General features: G+C 33.9%; 1 protein-coding gene across 1 annotated transcript in view; it reads left to right on the forward strand.

The window, feature by feature from the left end:
* Positions 1-18194, forward strand: part of Rab3gap2 (RAB3 GTPase activating non-catalytic protein subunit 2) — a 114675-nt gene that overhangs the window by 14110 nt on the left and 82371 nt on the right. The window lies entirely within an intron of this gene.

Raw genomic sequence — 18194 nt, forward strand, 5'->3', positions numbered from 1 at the left:
TCCTTACTTGAGATTGCTGCATATTTTTATGTGCTCAGGAATGAAAAAGTTTTTCCTGTTTTCCATTCTCTGTAAATAAATAAAAGCTAGTAATTCTGACCAACCTTTTATTTTTATTTTTATTTTTTTGTTGTTGTTGTTCTTGTTTACCTATTATTGCTGGGTGCTGCTTTCCATATGGTAGACAAGAAGAACTAAATAAAATTTGATTTACTCAGAATTTTCTATTTATAAGCCGTAGGTTCTAGAGATTCTTAATTTTTTGGAAACATGTATATTACCTTTGTTTTTTTTTCTTGACTCAGGAACAGAAGTGAATTTGCTTTTGTGCTAAAAGATCTTTTATTAGACCATGGAAATTAAATAATTTTCCTTTTCCTAACATTTAATGGTTTCAGTTTCTCATTTAGTTTTTGATCTTGACATACTCATACAAATACAGTAAAATTAATTGTCCACTTTTAGAATTCAATTTCCTGTCTAGCTTCAGGTTCTTATTAAAATGAAAAACTCACTCAATTGATGGGAACAGAGTATTCAGAAACATATTAGAATAATGTATTTGGGGAATTAAATAGAGTTGTGGAAAGCAGAAATTGAATTTCTTATTTGAGCTTTTGTTAATAGAATAAGTAATTTATTCATTGGAAATACCCCTAAATAAGACATCTACAAATTTGTTTTAATGATTGAAATTAAATGTTTTCACTATGGTTCAAAGGTTTCATTTATTAAGTGAGAGATGGAACAGTTTTTTTTTTTAAATATTTTTTAGTTGTTGATGGACCTTTACTTTATTTATATGTGATGCTAAGAATTGAACCCAGTACCTCACACATGCTAGGCAAGCACTCTTCCACTGAGCTACAACCCCAGCCCAAGTTGGAACAGTTTTTATGCTAGTATAATTTAATCTTTTTAGGGGAAAAAATTCTCTTCAGTGGGAAATAGTGGTTACAGTATACATTTTAAAGTCATTGGTTTTATTCTTTCAAGCAAAACATTTATCCTGATAAGGGTAAGAACAAGGACTTTGTTACCAATTAGTCTAGACAATTAAAAATCGTCCTGTTCAGTGATGGATATTTTTTAAAAAAAAGAAGTTAAAGATTAAAAAGCCAGGTTAATGACCAGTGAGGAAGCAGTTACTTTTGTCACTGTTATTTATAACTTCCTCTTGTTCCTATTTATTTCTCTTCATGACACAGAAGTTATGACTCAAGACATGGTGTGAGACAAGAGTGAAGGATAATTTCAGCAACTGAGGTAGAAAAAGCATCTTAAGCAGGCAGACTTCTTGAATGACTCAAATTGAATCTTCAGTGAAATCCTTGATTTTTCTGTGAATTTTAAGGGGGGAAAAATGGCTAAGAATAAGTGAAAAGAATAAATTTTTATAAATAAATAAGGAAACTCACTCTTCAGGAAAGCCCTGTTGCGGGAGGTGGGCGGCATGATTTAAATACTAAGCAGGTAGTGTCTTGCGTGCCCAGAAATGCCATTTTATCAATAGTTTGTATAGAAGATGAAGTGAGAAAGCCCAGTTAAAACATAAACATTTGAAACATTTTGCTTATAGCTGGAATGCCATCTTGATGTAATATTTTTAAATGACTGACTGCTTCAGGAGCAGCATCTGGATGTGAATCATAATATGAAAAATATGGGACCTGAGAGCAGTCTAATCTATTTTTAGATTTCCCCAATAGGCAATATTTGTTATTTTTGAGTTGTTTTTAGTATGAGCAGATTTATTCACCATTGGCAAAAGAATATTTACATAATAGAGTACAGACATGACTTAAAAATAATGTCATCTTCTCTTCCTTCTCCTCCTTTATTTTATGGTATGGTGTTTATATAGGAATCCCATGGCCTTTGTAATTATTTTTTCTAGCTCTAGCAAAAATTAGGTTGTTAAAAATCACAACATACTGGAGTTAGCATATTGGTTTTCCATTGTTGAAGTGTGATCATTTAGTAATGATGCAAATTTTGTTTTGAAATGTTTAAATATACATTGTGTATGTGTGGCCTCTGTAAGAAGTGTAAAGATCCTTTAATCCTTATCAAGCCATCTTCTCTGAAGTAGATTTCCAAAGAATCTTTACATAATCAAATTCTGCCACTTAGACTTAAATTAGAATGAAAATACTGTATTTTCTTTATTATTTCTTTTTAAAAACTAAATCTAGGAATTGGTGCTTTATAACTGTTTTGTCTCACTAATTAAATTAGAATGGAATAGAATTGTCAATATTATAATAACATTACATAGAGAAGTTGATCAAAAAAGATGGTTTTGATCCTGGTTATAAACTCATGTGTGTGTATATGTAAAATTGTTTTAAAAAGTTTTATTGTTTTACATTTCTGTTGAAGTGGAAGAGGTTTAGAATCAACAAGTGATTTGTTCATTAATATTTATAAATATTAATTTAGTTTCACTTGCTTTTATGGAAGTATCATGATTATAGAAAAGCATTTGGGTAACAATGTTGTATTCAAAGACTATTTATTGAGCAGATATTAGGTACTAAATAAGAAACAATCAAATGTTGTAGTTTCACAAGAAGGAAAGATCATAGTAGACACAAGAAAACTTCATGAAGGATTAATCTGAGAAGTTGGATTTGGAGAGGTAGAGGTATTTGGTTGGCCTATAGAATAGGCAAATAGGTAGAGAGGAAGAATGAGAGTGTTATATTTGAAGAATGATAATTATAACATTTACGGATATCTCTGTTCTTAATTTTGCTTTGCATTTTTTAACTATAACAACTCTCTGAGGTAGATAGTCATTAAGTTCATTTTGCTAAAGAGGAAGCTGAAGCAGTAAGAAGTTAAGGTCATTTAACTTTGTAGAGATAAAACTGAACATCCAATCCAAGCAACCTGATATCAGAGACCTACTTTTTGTCCTAGACCTGTGCTGTCTTATATCATAGTTACATACGATCGAGCATTTGGAATGTAGCTGGAACAAATCCAGATGTATTCTAAAGTGTAAAATATGTGTTGGATTTCCAAGATTGAATATGAAAAAAGAATTTTAAACTATCTCATGAATGAGTTAATTGATTCATGAGTATATACATTGGTTATATATAAAAATGATGATATTCCGGTTATGTTAAGTAATATATATGTTTATTTTATCTGTTTATTTTTCTTTTTTTTTTTTTTTTAGTGATTACTGGTTAATTTCAAGCTGAATGTGTGGCTCACATTAAATTTCTTTTTGTGGACTGGGGTTGTGGCTCAGTGGTGCAGTGCTTGCCTAGCATGTGTGAGGCACTGGGTTTGATTCTTAGTTTAACATATAAATAAATGAATAAATAAAGGTTCATTTACACCTAAAAACTACTTATAAAAAATAGTTTTTTTAGACATCACTTTTGAAAACTGCCCACCAGTGAGTGACAGTCCACCTAGAGTGAAAGAATAGAGAAAAGGGTGATAGTAGGCAAAGAATAAAAGATATTTAGGATCAGATTAGACTGGCACTTTGTCCTTAAAACTAATATTCCTTACAGTGTGATCCATGTGCCATCTGGCTCAGATTTTGTGAGTTGGGAAAAGTTGGTTAATACAGATTCCTAGACACAGACCTCTTTAAACAACCCCTAAGAGTGGAATCATCTCTAAACCTTCAGTCATCCCTAACTCATTATTTTAATTTCTTCTTTGCAGAGGTTTCCCAGCTACCTGTAGGTTGAGATCTGCAGGAGAAACTGTAATTCTGTTATTATGAAGGCAATGAATGTGAATGCCATTGTCTTAATATCTGGATTAATTTTTGTTGCACTGGACTTCAATAAAATGAATGGCATACAAAGGCAGTTGATGAAAGTATCATTTAAAGAACTGACTTTTGGAGATAGAATGATTGCTACTTATTTAATAAATAGGAAAAAACAATTAAAATTACCTTATAATTTGTAGTCTAGCATTTGAAATGACTGCCATAATAGCTCATTGAGCAAACTGGGCAATTGCCAATGGCTATGTTATATGGTGATTAGTGGTGTTGGGTTGGATGGACTCTTTACACTGGACTCAGACCATCCAAAAGAAGTTGCTTGACCTGGTTTCCTTATTCTATAATACACTTTGTTATATTGATTTACCTCTTAAATTATACCAGGTTTTAGGACTTTCAGATTACCCTGGACTATAGGAGATATTGATCTCTTTATTCTGCTAAGAGATAATCATGATAAACTATCTTAAACTTTTCTTTATAGTAATTGATAATAATTTAAGGAAGTTATTTTTGTTTCTTCATGATTACAAGGAATTTGTAGACCTCAGGGTCTTACGGTAATAGTTAACCTAATCAGTGCATAGTTCTCAAATTTATTTTAAAATATTGCTTTGGTTACTATAACCTTGATCAGTGATCAGTTAAGAAACACTGCTCTGGGCTGGGGGTTGTGGCTCAGCAGTAGAGCACTCACCTAGCATGTTCGAGGCCCTGAGTTCAATCCTCAGCACCACATAAAAATAAATAAAATAAAGGTATGTGTCCAACTACAACTAATATATATATATATAAAAAAAAGAGACACTGCTTTGGATGAACACTATCCTTCATAGGGAGATTATCAGAAGAAAAAAACTTTGCCTGAATAAAATTCTTAACGTGAATGACATCTTTATTAGATATTTATCAGCTATTTTTTCCAATATAAACCATCATTCCTCCCCCTCCCCTCATGTGCTTGGCTTGCTTGCATAATTTGAAAGCATAAGGGATAACTTTGGTAAAGTGCTAGGATGCTAACACTTTTTTTTTTTTTTTTAAATACTGGGAATTGAATCCAGGGGCACTTAACCACTGAGCCACATCCCCAGACCATTTTTTTTTTTTCATATTTTTTTAGAGACAGGGTCTTGCTGAGTTGCTTAGAGCCTCACTAAGTTGCTGAGGCTGGCTTTGAACTCTGGATCCTCCTACCTAAGCCTCCCAAGCCACCGGGATTACAGGCATGCACCACTACACCTGGTGGATGCTAACACTTTTTAACAGCTGACAATAACTGTCAACTGGTAGCTTGCAAGACAGTATCAAGTGATTTTCAAGAGAAGCTAGGACATCAAAAAAATTATATCACTAACACTGACTAGAAATAGTCACAATGATAGTGTCCAGTTTGCAAAATGTTTACCATTTTTATTTGACTAGAATTTGGAATGCATTTTCTTATACTGATAATTGTAAATAGATTTAGCATTATAGAGTAATCTACAAAAATACCTATTATCTACATAAATAATAGTGTATTAATTGGTTTATACCCTGACTTCTTTGGGAAAATGTATCCCTGTGATAGTGAGAGATTCCTTCATGAACATGAATGTGTAGTATAAAGTACTTCTCAAGGTCTTTCTCTTCTTGGATATTTTGAATTTTGGCACAAAATAATATTGGGTCTCTGCAGGGATAGGAAGTACAAATTACTGTGGTCTTCCATTTAGGCTGTATGAGTCATTTGTGAATTGAGTCAGGTACTTTTTGTACTTAAAAGAAGGAGAAATAAAACTTTTTTTTTTTTTTTTTTTTTTAGTTTTGTACATCATTTAACAGAGGTAATGTGCATAAACTGAACTCTTTGAAGGCTTATTTGCTTTCATATATCCAGCCCTTAGCACAATGACTGAAGATAAAAGATGCTGTTTGTTGAATGAATTAATTAGCTGGCATTTCTGAAGGGCTTTAAGTTCTGCATGGTCTTTTTGATGTGGTGGTTATTTAATATATACAATTTTATAGAAATTTTGGATCATGGGATTTTAATTCCTTGTGCAAGAGACAGTGTATATCGTAAGACTGTAAATGGAATGGCCTAGTTGTCTACCATCAACTCACAATAAAACAGTTGGTGTCAGTGCGGTTGGAAAATTAGAAGAATAGGGAGATTTCCTAACTGAATTAATTGCCAAAGAACAAACTGTGCTTTTCCAAGATTAAAAAAACAAAAACAAAACCCTCTAAATCTCAATATCAAGGAAGTGTTTCTATTTTAAAATAATAAGAACTTTCTTACTTTTGGCCTCAAATATAAACACCACTGTTTGCTAATCTTTTCCTTCTCTGTGAGCCTGTCAGGAGGAAGTGTAGTGTAGCATGATAGAAGCATGGGCTGTGGAACTCAGGCCAACCTCATTTCAGGCCCCACTGTGCCCCCTAATCCTTTGTGATCTTGGTCAGTCTGCATAAACTCTATAAGTAATGAATGTGTTTTCCCATTGTAAAATGAGGCAGAAATATCCTTGTGGTATTTAAGTGAATTAATGTCCATAAAGCACTTATGCATGTAGAAGTGTTCATTACATGTTACATGCATTTCATCTTTTTGCCACGTTGCCTTTTCTTATTCATGTTTTCCCAATATATTTGAAAATTTGTAGCTACTTTATGAAGACTTAGTTTAGAAGGACTCTATATTGTATATTTTTTTAATCTCTCACTCCCTCTTCCAAGTTCCTACAGTAGTGGATTATAGCACTCACCATGTATTATAGTTACATATTTGTCCCTACACAAGATCACAAATTTAATTAAAATTTTATATATATAAAATTTTAATTATAGATGGACACAATACCTTTATTTTATTTATTTTGGGTACCAAGGTTTGAACCTGGGGTCAGTCAACCACTGAGCCACATCTCAAGCCCTATTTTGTGTTTCATTTAGAGACAGGGTCTCACTGAGTTGCCTCTCCATTGCTGAGACTGGCTTTAAATTTGCAATCCCCCTGCCTCAGCCTCCTGAGCTGCTGGGATTACAGGCACATGCCACTGCGCCTGGCTAATTAATTAATTAATTAATTAATTTTTGATATTTATTTTTTAGTTGTAGTTGGACTCAATAACTTTAGTTTTACATAAAGGATATGTATGAGGATAGAACCTAGTGCCTCACATGTGCTAGGAAAGCACTCTACCACCCACTGAGCCATAACCCCAGCCCAAGATCATGAATTCTTTAAAGACAAGGAATATGTATTTTTCTTGGCTCCTGCTGCAAGGCTTAGCACATGGTATTTCACAGAGCACTTATAATTGTTAATTAACTCGTATATGGAAATCATCTATAAATTGTGCAGTTTTAATCAAATATAGTGCTATTTTAGGACTTAATATATGCCTAGCAATGTGTTTGGCATATTTGGAAGTAATTATTTGGCATTTAAGTAGCAATGATTAAACTATTACCACAAGCTAATTGAGCAATGATTCTAATATCAGACTGTAACAATTTTTTTTGTCAACTCTATAATTTATTTCTGCAACTTTTAAAACCTTGTATATAAGTGAAAGTTTTGTTTGTTTCCTTTTCCCTGGAAGCCATCAAAATCAGTTTGCTCTTTTAAATTGATTTCCCCAAGAATTTTAAAATTGATTGTTTAAAAATAATATTTATATTTTATAACATTATATATACTTAAAAAATTTTTTTAGTTGTCAGTAGACCTTTATTTATTTGTTTACATGTGGTGCTGAGATTCAAACCCAGTGCCTCACACATTCTCTGCAAGTGCTCTACCATTGAGCTACAACTCCAGCCCTATATATTTAAAAAAATTTTTTTAGTTGTTGATGGACCTTCATTTTAGTTATTTAAATGTGGTGCTGAGAATCGAACCCAGTACCTCACACAACTCCATATCTTACCATTATATTTTAATAGCTAAATATTGATAACTACCAATATATTTTTATAATCTTACCATTATATTTTAATAGCTAAATATTGATAACTACCACTGAGAACTTATTATATGTCAGGCATATAATACCTTAGAATGTTATTTGATTTAAACCCATACAACAACCCCATTAGACATAAGTAATACATTTTTTCATGATTTTGTAGTAAGAGAATCAGAGCTCAAAGATACGGAGTAATTTACTTTCGGTCAAGAGCTAGTAAATGCAGGATCCTGAATTTGTAAAAGCATTAGGTACATTATATGCATTACTAAAAATAAAATTAAAAGTTTGATAAAATTCAAATAAAAATTCTTCAGTGTAATTCTTGGTCCTGAAGTTTTATTTGAACTTTATAAAATTTGAAAATTTAATTTGAAGTAATTCATATAAAGGATCTAATGTTAACTTCAGTATAATTGCCCAGAATATGATAGTTTTATGTCTTCTGATAAATTCCAAAATAATTGTATAAAAACAAGTAACATGGGGCCGGGGTTGTGGCTCAGTGTTAGCGCACTTGCCTAGCATGAGTGAAGCACTGGATTCGATTCTCAGTACCACATATAAACAAATAAATGAATAAAGGTCTATCAATAACTAATTAAAAAAAAAAAAACAAGTAGCATGAGCAATGTAGCTTTCAACACAGACCCTGAAATCTACAAGATCTTGGAACAGCATATATCAAGCTCTGAAAGAAAATGGGTGCCAACCAAGAATCTTGTATCCAACAAAATTAAGCTTTAGATTTGAAGATGAAATAAAAATCTTCCATGATAAAAGTTAAAAGAATTTATAGCTAGAAAACCAGGACTACAAAACATCCTTGGAAAAATATTTCATGAAGAGGAAACGAAAAATAACAATGAAAATCAGGAGAGGGATGAGTGCTCTAAGGAAAAAAACTAATCAAAGAAGAAAAGTCAAGTTAAATAACAAAAATAAACAAATATGGCTGGAAATACAAATCATGTATCAATAATAACTCTGAATGTTAATGGCTTAAACTCAGGAATCAAAAGACATAGGATAGCAGATTGGATTAAAAAAGAGGCCCAACAATATGCTGCCTCCAGGAGACTCATCTGATAGGAAAAGACATACACAGACTGAAGGTAAAAGGTTGGGAAAGATCATACCACTCACAAGGACTGCGGAAGCAAGCAGGGGTTTCCATTCTCATATCAAATAAAGTAGACTTCAAGCCAAAGTTAAACAAAAGGGATAAAGATGGACATTACATTCTGCTCAAGAGAACCATACACCAACAAGACATAACAATCATAAATATATATGCCCCAAACAGTGGTGCAGCTATGTTCATCAAACAAATTCTTCTCAAGTTCAAGAGTCAAATTGACCACAACCCAATAAACATGGGTGACTTTAACACACCTCTCTCACCACTGGATGGATCTTCCAAACAAAAGTTGAATAAAGAAACTATAGAACTCAATAATACAATCAATAACTTAGACTTAACTGACATATATAAAATATTTTAACCTGCATCAAGTGGATACACTTTTTTCTCAGCAGCATATGGATCCTTCTCTAAAATAGACCATATAATATGCCACAAAGCAACTCTTAGCAAATACAAAAAAGTGGAGATACTACCATGCATTTTATCAGATCATAATGGAATGAAATTGGAAATTAATGACAAAAAATAAAAATTACTCAAGCACCTGTAGACCAGACAGTATGTTACTGAATGAACAATGGGTTGCAGAAGACATCAAGGAGGAGATTAAAAAAATTCTTAGAGGTAAATGAGAACATAGACACAACATATCAAAATCTCTGGGACACTATGAAAGCAGTTCTAAGAGGAAAGTTCATTGCAAGGAGTTCATTCCTTAAAAGAAGAAAAAGTCAACAAATAAATGACCTCACATTACATCTCAAAACCCTAGAAAAAGAAGAAAAAATCAACAGCAAAAGCAGTAGAAGGCAAGATATAATTAAAATTAGAGCTGAAATCAATGAAATTGAAACAAAAGAAACAATTAAAAAAGTTGACAAAACAAAAAGTTGGTTCTTTGAAAAAATAAATAAAATTGACAGACCCTTAGCTACGCTAATGAAGAGGAGGAGAGAGAAACTCAAATTACCAGCATATGTGAGGAAAAAGGTAACAGACACTACAACAACAGACACTACAGAAATACAGAGGATAATTAGAAATTATTTTGAAATCTTATACTTCAATAAAATAGAAGACATTGAAGGCATCGGCAAATTTCTTAAGTCATACAATTAGCCCAGATTGAATCAGGAAGATATACACAGTTTAATCAGACCAATATCAAGTGATGAAATAGAAGACACCATCAGAAGACTACCAACCAAGAAAAACCCAGGACCAGATAGATATACGGCCAAGTTCTACAAGACCTTTAAAGAAGAACTAATACCAATATTCTTCAATTTATTTTAGGAAATAGAAAAAGGCAGCACTTCCAAACTCATTCTATGAGGCCAATATCACCCTGATGCCAAAACCAGGCAAAGACACATCAAAGAAAGAAAACTTTAGACCAATATCTCTAATGAACATAGATGCACATATTCTCAATAAAATTCTGGCAAATCGATTACAAAAATATAACAAAAAGATTGTGCACCATGATCAAGTGAGATTCATCCCAGGGATGCAAGGTTGGTTCAACATAAGGAAATCAATAAATGTAATTCATCACATCAGTAGATGCAAAGAGAAGAATTATTTAATCATCTCAATAGATGCAGAAAAGGCTTTTGGCAAAATACAGTACCCCTTCATATTTAAAACTCTAGAAAAACTAGGGATAACAGGAACATATCTCAACATCGTAAAGGCTTATCTATCCTAAGCCCCAGGCCAACATTATTCTAAATGGAGAAAAATTGAAGGCATTCCCTCTAAAAACTGGAACAAGACAGGAATGCCCTCTTTTACCACTTCTATTTAAAACATAGTTCTTGAAACACTGGCCAGAGCAATTAGATGAAAGAATTAATAGGAAAAGAAGAACTTAAATTAGCACTATTGTGTTATGATTCTATACCTAGAAGACCCAAAAAGCTCCACCAGAAAACTTCTAGAACTAGTAAATGAACTTAGCAAAGTAGCAGGATATAAAATCAACACCCATAAATCAAAGGCATTTCTGTATATCAGTGAAAAATTCTCAGAAAGGGAAACGAGGAAAACTTACCCCATTTACAATGGCCTCAAAACAAAACAAAACAAAAACCTTGGGAATCAACTTAATGAAAGATCTATACAATGAAAACTACAGAACCCTAAAGAAAGAAATCAAAGGAGACCTTAGAAGATGGAAAGATCTACCTTGCTCTTGCATAGACAGAATTAATATTATCAAAATGAGCATATTACCAAAAGCATTATACAGATTTAATGCAATTCTGATCAAAATCCCAATGTCATTCCTCAAAGAAATAGAAAAGGCAATCATGAAATTCATCTGGGAAAATAGGAGACCCAGAATAGCTAAAGCAATCCTTAGCAGGAAGAGTGAAGTAGGTGGTATCGCTACACCAGACCTTAAACTATACTCAGAGCAAAAGTAATGAAAACAGCATGGTATTGCAATCAAAACAGACTGGTAGACCAGTGGTACAGGATAGAGGACACAGAGACTAACCCACAAAATTACAATTATCCTATATTAGACAAAGGCCCAAAAACATGCATTGGAGAAAAGATACCCTCTTCAACAAATGGTGCTCGGAAAACTGGGAATCCATATGCAACAAAATGAAATTAAACCCTTGTCTGTTACCATGCACAAAACTCAAAGTGGATCAAGGATCTAGGAATTAAACCAGAGACTCTGCATCTAATAGAAGAAAAAGTAGGTCCTAATCTTCATCATGTGGGATTAGGCCCCAACTTCTTTAATAAGACTCCTATAGCACAAGAATTAAAACCGGGAATCAATAAATGGGATGAACTCAAGTTAAAAAGTTTCTTCTAAGCAAAAGAAACAATCTGTGAGGTGAATAGAGATCCTACATCTTGGGAGGAAATGTTTACCTCTCACACATCAGATAGAACACTAATCTCTAGGGTATATAAAGAACTCAAAAAGCTAAGTACCAAAAAACCAAAAAAAACCAAATAACACAATCAATAAATGGGCCAAGGACATGAACAGATACTTCTCAGAAGAGGATATACAATCTATTAACAAATATAGGAAAAAATGCTCATCATCTCGCAATTAGAGAGATGCAAATCAAAACTACTGTAAGATATCTCACTCCAGTTAGAATGGCAGCTACTCCAGTTAGAATGGCAGCTATTATGCATACAAACAACAATAAGTGTTGGTGAGGATGTGGGGGAAAATGCACACTCATACATTGCTGGTGGGACTGCAAATTGGTGCAGCCAATATGGAAAGCAGTATGGAGATTTCTTGGAAAACTGGGAATGGAACCAGCATTTGACCCAGCCATCCCTCTCCTTGGTCTACACCCAAAGGACTTAAAAAACGCATACTACAGGGACACAGCCACATCAATGTTTACAACAGCATAATTCACAATAGCTAAACTGGAACCAACCTAGATGTCCCTCGGTAGATGAATGGATTAAAGGTGGCATATATACACAATGGGATATTACTCAGCAATAAAAGAGAGTAAAATCAGGACACTTGCAGGTAAATGGATGGTGCTGGAGAAAATAATGCTTAGTGAAGTTAGCCAATCCAAAAAAAAAAAAAAAATGCTGAATGTTTTCTCTGATATAAGGTGATTGACCCATAATGGGATAGGGAGGGTGAGCATGGGAGGAATAGATGAACTCTAGATAGGGTAGAGGGGTGGAAGGTGAAGGTAGGGGGCAGAGGGTTAGCAATGATGGTGGAATGTGATGGACATCATTATCCAAAGTGCATGTATGAAGACATGAATTGGTGTGAACATACTTTATATATAAACAGATATGAAAAATTGTGCTCTATATGAGTAATAAGAATTGTAATACATTCCACTGTCATGTATTTTAAAAATAAAATATTTTAAAAAACCATGAGCAATGTAGGGAATGATACTCCTTATACTGAGAGGTTTTTAATTCCTTGTTGCATTGTTTAGTGATCAGCTTATTTTAACCCATGATGTTGTTACTACATCCAAGAAATCAGAATATTGAAAAGGGTACAGAACTTGTAGGCTGTTCTTATTTAAAAATTTAGTTCTTTTCCACTGATACTTTGACTTATCAAAAAATAAGTCATGTGAAATATTAGATGTGTTTTTGTCACTGTGTGTATTTGTCTTTATGTCTTGGGTAACAACATTTGTCATTTAAAAAATTTTTTTTTCAGAGCAATTCTTTTTTTTTATTGGTTATTCAAAACATTACAAAGCTCATGACATATCATCTTTCATACATTTGATTCAAGTGAGTTATCAACTTCCATTTTTACCCCAAATACAAATTGCAGAATCACATCAGTTACACATTCACAATTTTAACATAATGCCATATTAGTGACTGTTGTATTCTGCTGCCTTTCCTATCCCCTACTATCCTCCCACACCTCCCCTCCCATCTTCCCTCTCTACCTCATCTGTTGTTGTTCATTTCTCTCCCTTGTTCCCCCCCCCTTTCCCCTCACAACCTCTTATATGTGATTTCGTATAACATTGAGGGTTTCCTTCCGTTTCCATGCAATTTCCCTTCTCTCTCCCTTTCCCTCCCACCACTCATCTCAGTTTAATGTTAATCTTTTCCTCATGCTCTTCCTCCCTGCTCAGTTCTTAGTTGCTCTCCTTAAATCAAAGAAGACATTTGGCATTTGTTTTTTAAGGATTGGCTAGCTTCACTTAGCATAATCTGCTCTAATGCCATCCATTTCCCTGCAAATTCCATGATTTTGTCATTTTTCAGTGCTGCGTAATACTCCATGGTGTATAAATGCCACATTTTTTTAAATCCATTCATCTATTGAAGGGCATCTAGGTTGGTTCCACAGTCTAGCTATTGTGAATTGTGCTGCTATGATCATTGATGTGGCAGTATCCCTATAGTACGCTCTTTTAAGGTCCTCAGGGAATAGTCCGAGGAGGGCGATAGCTGGGTCAAATGGTGGTTCCATTCCCAGCTTTCCCAGGAATCTCCATACTGCTTTCCATATTGGCTGCACCAATTTGCAGTACCACCAACAATGTACAAGTGTACCCTTTTCCCCACATCCTCGCCACCACTTATTGTTGTATGATTTCCTAATGGCTGCCAATCTTACTGGAGTGAGATGGTATCTTAGGGTGGTTTTGATTTGCATTTCTCTGACTGCTAGAGATGGTGAGCATTTTTTCATGTACGTATTGATTGATTGTATGTCCTCCTCTGAGAAGTGTCTGTTCAGGTCCTTGGCCCATTTGTTGATTGGGTTATTTGTTATCTTATTGTTTAATTTTTTGAGTTCTTTGTATATTCTGGAAATTAGGGCTCTATCTGAAGTGTGAGGAGTAAAGATTTGTTCCCAGGATGTAGGCTCCCTATTTACTTCTCTTATTGTTTCTCTTGCTGAGAAAAAACTTTTTAGTTTAAGTAAGTCCCATTTGTTTATTCTTGTTATTAACTCTTGGGCTATGGGCATCCTATTAAGGAATTTGGAGCCCGACCCCACAATATGTAGATTGGAGCCAACTTTTTCTTCTATTAGGCGCAAGGTCTCTGATTTGATATCAAGCTCTTTGATCCATTTTGAGTTAACTTTTGTGCATGGCGAGAGAAAGGGATTCAGTTTCATTTTGTTGCATGTGGATTTCCAATTTTCCCAGCACCATTTGTTGAAGATGCTATCCTTCCTCCATTGCATGTTTTTAGCCCCTTTATCAAATATAAGAAAATTGTAATTTTGTGGATTGGGTTCTGTGTCCTCTATTCTGTACCATTGATCCACCTGCCTGTTTTGGTACCAGTGCCATGCTGTTTTTGTTACTATTGCTTTGTAATACAGTTTGAACTCTGGTATCGCCATACCTCCAGATTCACACTTCCTGCTTAGAATTGCTTTTGCTTTTCTGGGTCTTTTGTTTTTCCATATGAATTTCATGATTGCTTTATCTATTTCTACAAGAAATGCCGTTGGGATTTTGATTGGCATCGCATTAAACCTGTAGAGAACTTTGGGTAATATCGCCACTTTGATGATGTTAGTTCTGCCTATCCATGAACAGGGTACATTTTTCCATCTTCTAAGATCTTCTTCTATCTCTCTCTTTAGGATTCTGTAGTTTTCATTATATAAATCTTTCACCTCTTTTGTTAGGTTGATTCCCAAGTATCTTATTTTCTTTGAGGATATTGTGAATGGAGTGGTTTTCCTCATTTCCATTTCAGAAGTTTTGTTGCTGATATACAGGAATGCCTTTGATTTATGCGTATTGATTTTATATCCTGCCACTTTGCTGAATTCATTTATTAACTCTAGCAGTTTCTTTGTAGACCCTTTTGGGTCTGTTAAGTATATTATCATGTCATCCGCAAATAGCGATAATTTAAGTTCTTCTTTTCCTATTTTTATGCCTTTAATTTCTTTTGTCTGTCTAATTGCTCTGGCTAGTATTTCAAGAACTAAATTGTCTAGTTCCAGATTTCAGAGGGAATGCTTTCAGTTTTTCTCCATTTAGAATGATGCTAGCCTGAGACTTAGCATATATAGCTTTTACAAAGTTGAGGTAAGTTCCTGTTATCCCTAGTTTTTCTAGTGTTTTGAACATAAAGGGATGCTGTACTTTGTCGAATGCTTTTTCTGCATCTATTGAGATGATCATATGATTCTTATTTTTAAGTCTATTGATGTGGTGAATAACATTTATTGATTTCCGTATATTGAACAAGCCTTGCATCCCAGGGATGAATCCTACTTGATCATGGTGCACAATTTTTTTTGATATGCTTTTGTATTCGATTCGCCAGGATTTTATTGAGAATTTTTGCATCTAAGTTCATTAGAGATATTGGTCTGTAGTTTTCTTTCTTTGAAGTGTCTTTGTCTGGTTTCGGGATCAGGGTGATGTTGGCCTCATAGAATGAATTTGGAAGAGCTCCTTCTTTTTCTATTTCTTGAAATAGCTTGAAAAGTATTGGTATTAATTCTTCTTTGAAGGTTTTGTAAAACTCTGCTGTATACCCATCCGGTCCAGGGCTTTTCTTGATTGGTAGTCTTTTGATGGCCTCTTCTATTTCTTCCATTGTTATTGGTCTGTTTATATTGTGTGTGTCTTCCTGACTCAATCTGGGCAGATCATATGACTTAAGAAATTTATCGATATCTTCACTATCTTCTATTTTATTGAAATATAGGGTTTCAAAATACTTTCTAATTATCTTCTGTATTTCTGAAGTGTCTGTTGTGATATTGCCTTTTTTATCCCGTATGTTAGTAATTTGAGTTCTCTCTCTTCTTCTCTTCGTTAGCATGGCTAAGGGTCTGTCAATCTTATTTATTTTTTCAAAGAACCAACTTTTAGTTTTATCAATTTTTTCAATGGTTTTTTTTTTTGTTTCAATTTCGTTGATTTCCGCTCTGATTTTAATTATTTCTTGTCTTCTACTACATTTGCTGTTGTTTTGCTCTTCCTTTTCTAGGGTTTTAAGATGTAGTGTGAGTTCATATATTTGTTGGTTTTTTCTTTTTTTGAGGAATAAACTCCAGGAAATGAATTTCCCTCTTAAAACTGCTTTCATTGTGTCCCATAGATTCTGGTATGTTGTGTCCATATTGTCGTTTATGTCTAAGAATTTTTTTATTTCCTCCTTTATGTCTTCTGTAACCCGTTGATCATTCAGTAACATATTGCTCATTTTCCAGGTGATGCAGGATTTTTCCTTCCTTCTTTTATCATTGATTTCCAGTTTCATTCCATTATGGTCAGATATGGTGCATGGTATTATCTCCACACCTTTATATTTACTGAAAGTCGCCCTGTGGCATAATATATGGTCTATCTTTGAGTAGGATCCATGTGCTGCTGAGAAGAACGTGTATCCACTTGATGATGGTTGATATATTCTATATATGTCGGTTAAGTCTAGGTTATTGATTGCGTTATTGAGTTTTATAGTTTCTTTGTTCAGCTTTTGTCTAGAGGATCTGTCCAATGGCGAGAGCGGTGTGTTGAAGTCCCCCATAATTATTGTGTTGTGGTCTGTTTGACTCTTGAACTTGAGGAGAGTTTGTTTTATGAATGTTGCAGCACCATTGTTTGGTGCATACAAATTGATAATTGTTATGTCTTGATGGTGGATGGTTCCTTTTAACAGTATATAGTGTCCTTCTTTATCCCTTTTGATTAACTTAGGTTTGAAGTTGATTTTATTCGATATGAGTATGTCCACTCCTGCTTGCTTCCGAGTGCCATGTGAGTGGTATAATTTTTCCCAACCTTTCACCTTCAGCCTGTGTATGTCTTTTCCTATCATATGAGTCTCCTGAAGGCAGCATATTGTTGTATTTGTTTTTTTAATCCAGGTTACTAGCCTATGTCTCTTGATTGGTGAATTTAAGGTTACAATTGAAATATGGTTTGTACTTCCAGTCATGTTTATTTATTTATTTATTTTAGTTTGGCTAGTTTTCCCTCTTTGGTTATTTTTCTCCCCCTTTACTGAGATACCTCCCACTGTTAGTTTTGGGCGCTATTTTTCAATTCCTCCTCTTATAGTATTTTGCTCAAAATGCTTTGCAGTGCTGGTTTTCTGGCTGCGAATTCTTTTAGCTTTTGTTTATCATGAAATATTTTAATTTCATTGTCAAATCTGAAGCTTAGTTTTGCTGGATACAGTATTCTTGGTTGGTATCCATTATTTTTCAGTGTTTGAAATACGTTGTTCCAGGATCTTCTTGCTTTCAAAGTCTGTGATTAAAAATCAGTCGTTAACCTAATTGGTTTACCCCGGAATGTAATCTGCCTCCTTTCTCTCGTAGCTTTTAATATTCTCTCCTTGTTCTGTATGTTAGCTATCTTCATAATTATATGTCTTGGAGTTGGTCTATTATGGTTTTGGATGTTTGGGGTTCTGTAGGCTTCCAGGATTTGGCAATCCATTCCATCTTTCATCTCTCGGAAGTTTTCTAGGATTATTTCATTTAATAAGTTATCCATTCCTTTGGTTTGAACCTCTGTGCCTTCTTGTATCCCAATGACTCTCAAATTTGGTTTTTTTTATGAGATCCCATATCTCTTGGATAGATTGCTCATTAGACTTAAGCATCTTTTCTGTGTTGACTATATTCTTTTCAAGTTGATAAACTTTGTCTTCATTATCTGATGTTCTGATTTCTACTTGATCTAGTCTATTTGTAATATTCTCATTAGAGTTTTTAATCTGGTTTATGGTTTCTTGCGTTTCTAGGATTACTGTTTGTTTTTTTTTTTAAAAATCTCTATCTCCTGGTAAAGCTCGTTCTTTGCAGTTTGAATTTGTTTGTTTAGTTCGT

Source organism: Callospermophilus lateralis, chromosome 13, assembly GCF_048772815.1.
Source record: "Callospermophilus lateralis isolate mCalLat2 chromosome 13, mCalLat2.hap1, whole genome shotgun sequence".
Lineage (NCBI taxonomy): Eukaryota > Metazoa > Chordata > Mammalia > Rodentia > Sciuridae > Callospermophilus > Callospermophilus lateralis.